This window comes from Anguilla rostrata, chromosome 10 (assembly GCF_018555375.3).
Source record: "Anguilla rostrata isolate EN2019 chromosome 10, ASM1855537v3, whole genome shotgun sequence".
NCBI classification, from domain to species: Eukaryota; Metazoa; Chordata; class Actinopteri; order Anguilliformes; family Anguillidae; genus Anguilla; species Anguilla rostrata.
The window spans coordinates 43,846,841-43,850,657 of record NC_057942.1 but is presented as its reverse complement, the minus strand read 5'-3'; the positions used below and the strand labels follow the sequence as shown (position 1 = coordinate 43,850,657).

Genomic DNA, 3,817 nt, shown 5'->3' with positions numbered 1-3,817 from the left:
TTTTAGGGTCATCTGGGCCCGTGTACCTTTCATACATATACAACATCTTGCAGACTTTGGAGACTAATCCAGTTTCTGATACTGCTCACAATTGGAAACAGTGGAGATCACCTTCCGCTGATGTGATTGGACCAGCCTCCGCGATCTGAATGAGGAAGTAAAACGATTATCCTTCATTAATGCTATGCTTGGTCAAACACTGCCCTCTGTTGGTGAATTTGAGATCAACACCACTCTTGAACTAAGCCAGCGGTGTTCAATCCGAAACAAGTCCGTGTGGGCGCAGGTTTATGTTTTAGCCCAACACTACGACACCACGTGCTACCTGTCAAGGTCTTGATTAAAGACCATGATTAATTAATTAGTTGAGTCAGGTGTGGTAGTGCTGGACTAAAACAAAGGGGCAGAAAAACGTCTCTGGTAAACTTCTGTGTGTTTCTGTTGGCAAGCAGCGTTCTCACTCGTTTAGAGCTGTAATCGATTCATTTACACAGCAGCATCACAATGACAAAGCTTTTATGCACAAGAAAGCTAACAAAAGGTCTAGAGTTGATTCTAGATGTGAAATTTGCATTTGGAGTCTGTTGCTGTTGTCCTTCAACATAACAACCAGTCTCCATTTTTAAAGAAATTAATGAATTTTGATATATTGGACATTATAAACAAACATAAATGACAAGGAATTTTTTAAATATATTTAATGTGGATATTGAATAAGGCAACATGTCACATGTTTGCGTTTTTGAATTTTCGACAAAGCGTACATGTGACGTACACAAAAATGCATGAAACTACAAGCAGTGGTCTCGTCAGTGACCATACTGCTGTTCACCAGTAGGTGGCATTGTAGACTAAACTAAACCCAACACAAATCAATCAAAGGGCTTGCACTTTGGAGTGTTATTTCTAATAAAAAGCCTGTTGGCAGTCCTAATATTTTTTTTGATTTGACATATCAAACCAAGCAAAACGAAACTTAAATAACTGCCAACACATGGGAGAGATTTTATGAGACGAACAACTAAACCAATTATGAATAGATTTCATAAAAACAAAGTTGTATGATAATACAGATAATTATTCTAAAACTGTGATATTAGGAAACTAGTACCCTTCATTGTCCCCACTTAACTCATTGGAATGAATGAGACATAGTGAGTGTGAAAGATTAGTGATCAGCAGCTGGGTTAAATTTCAACATAATGATAAATCAATGGCTGATTGCTTTTTTACATTATTGAATACAAGCAACAGTGTTGGTGCTTCATGTCTAGCCCCCATGTCTTTCCTCCTAAAACGTGTCTTGTCAAGAAAATCTATATCAGTTAGTAGGCTATCTTTGTTGCCCTAGCTGCAATTACATCATTGCATCATGCACGGATTGTCATTGTCCAGCCATTGGTGCATGCTCTTGAAGACTCCCTCCACCCCCTTGTCACCTGGGGTGTTGTGATTGAGTTCCACTGGTTCTCTGTTACAGCCTGTTATAGGATCCCAGTGTCCCTGTATTGTGTTATGTGCCACAATCCACCTATGGGACGAAAAGACCAGGCAGTGAACAACATGTGGAACGATGTATTTATCTTTTAACATTAATAGGGAGGTATTTTCATTAGGGTACCGATTGATCCTCTTTGCAACACAGCCCCTGCCTTGTTCGGATTTGTGTGGGGTCTCACAAGATTCTCTACAACGCGATTTAATCCCCGTCTAATGCACACAGTGCAGGTCATATCAGTGCACGCACTGCAGCCAAACGAGCGGCCATAGTGCTCTCCTGAGCAGGGGTCTGCATCGGCCCCTAATGAGCCTAAACTGAAACAGATGAGTCAAAACAGATGGGGCCGCATTATTAATGACTGTACTTTACGCAGGAAAAACCTCTCTCCTTAAACACGAGGCCGGGGAAGCACAACACACAAATAGCAGCTGCTTCCCAGTCGCGCTGGAGACCGGGGCCGCAGTTAGGGAGTCAGGCATAACCACACTGCGGTTTGTTCTTAGCCTTAAATAAGGAGCTTAATCAAGTGTTACATTTCGTCACTTCGGCACGGGAATAAAAAGTTCGCATGTCAGTTAAACTGCTGAATAAGATTGCGCTCATAATGAAAACAGCTATAAAAAAAGAGAAAAGAAAAGCAGTAATTAAAATAATTATTTTTCAATTTAGGAAAACTGGCCATGCCACTAAATTGAATCCAGGCCAATCGATCCTCTTCAAACACCCAGCCACTCCGGACTCACAGAGAGCAGAACAGGCCTCCGCATGTCTGTGGGAAGTTCATCAGCCCGAGAGAAGACATTAGGAGTTCCCGGAGAGCCATCGGTTAGTTAAGTAAGAGAAATGTGGAGCTACGTGGAGCTTATTAAGAAGGTGAGAAGTGAGTTTACTGTCTGAGCGAGGAATAATTGTGCTCCTAAAAGTGACTTCAAAAGGAGGTGGAAAAACCGTTAGCGATGCTTGGAGCGACTTCTCGGCGGAGCGAGCCTCTCTGAGCTCGAGCTCTGCACAGCGTGGTGGAGCAGACCGTAAGCGCGTGCGGCAGTCCGTGAGGCAGACGCGTCGTCTGTCTCCGCACAGTTACCCCAAACCAGCTCTTATCAGGACAGTTTGCAGGCCAGATCTGCGTCTTTTCTGTGCAGACACTGTGGTGCACTTCGGCTGCGAAGCGCCATGACTCTCCATGCTTGCGGTAATGCAGTGGGAAATCAGCTACTGCACTAGCCCCACACGTCACTCGTTTTCAAACAGACATGGACATATATCTATCATAATTAACAAATTATTCAGCGTAAATATGTTGTTGGTTATGAGGACATTGTTCTGATACGTGAAGCTTTATCTCAGTATTTTCTATGTTCTTCATCACAATTATTTCAATTATTTTTCCCTTTGATAAACTTTTGCTTAACTGTTTAACCCTTTACACGGTGGTGACATGTTCTTATTAGCAGACCCTGCTGTAATTCGAGGGCCTGCCCTCTCGAATCCTAAATCCTGAATAACTGGGGCTGGTGTTAATGCTATCTTTTATGGTCCATCCACATAAAACCAGCTCAGAAACTGTTCAAGAGAAAACGATGAACTGCTATCTAATCTAAACAAGAAGTGCAGATCTATTCTGCAGTAATTAAATGGAAAATGGATTATCATTGTATTCCGTGCCAGTTAAAGGGAATTTTAGTGAAAGAACAGCCGATTGACCCTTTTTTCCTACAGCAGAATTTTTTCCATTCAGTTTATTATGCCAAAAATAATATGCGCTCCCATTCGTCTCTCTCCCAGGCTGTCTGTGGTCTTTATCCGCTTCAGAATGTTGAAATATGCAAAGTTAAATTTAAAAAAAATGATTGACTGTTGAGAAATCCTTAAAAGCGTCTGCTACAGCTGCAAGCTTTTGCCAGTGAGTATTGTGTGAAATGAAAGGAACCTCTAAAAACCTTCGTATTTTTAGTCCATTTCAGTACTTAGCCTCGGTCGTTACACTTGAAGTGTGGTCGAGTGGTTAGGGAATTATATTAGGCAGGAGGTTGCCAGTTTAGGTCCTTCACTGTCCGTGTAATCCGTGGCAAGGTATTTCCATCAGTACTCCCAAGGTACAATTCCATCAGCAATCTAGCAGTAGGCCTCTTGCGTATATCTGTGAAAGTGTAAACTGCATATGGATAATGGTATCTGTTGAGGAAATTAGCACTTTAATACGAGGTCCTAACTTAAGCTGTTTGACTGATAATTTCTGATCTTCAGCTTAGAGTTGGTGACACAGCTGGAAGGTCCTAAGAACAGGGGTCTGGACTCCCACACTCATAGAGAATG

At 42.0% G+C, this 3,817-nt stretch overlaps 1 long non-coding RNA gene across 1 annotated transcript; it reads left to right on the top strand.

Moving 5' to 3' along the window:
- Positions 1–1,459: 1,459 nt before the first annotated feature.
- Positions 1,460–2,925, top strand: LOC135264536 (uncharacterized). The gene is made up of 2 exons (XR_010332725.1): positions 1,460–1,992; positions 2,171–2,925. It is a non-coding gene; the product is annotated as an uncharacterized LOC135264536 (long non-coding RNA).
- Positions 2,926–3,817: the final 892 nt, after the last annotated feature.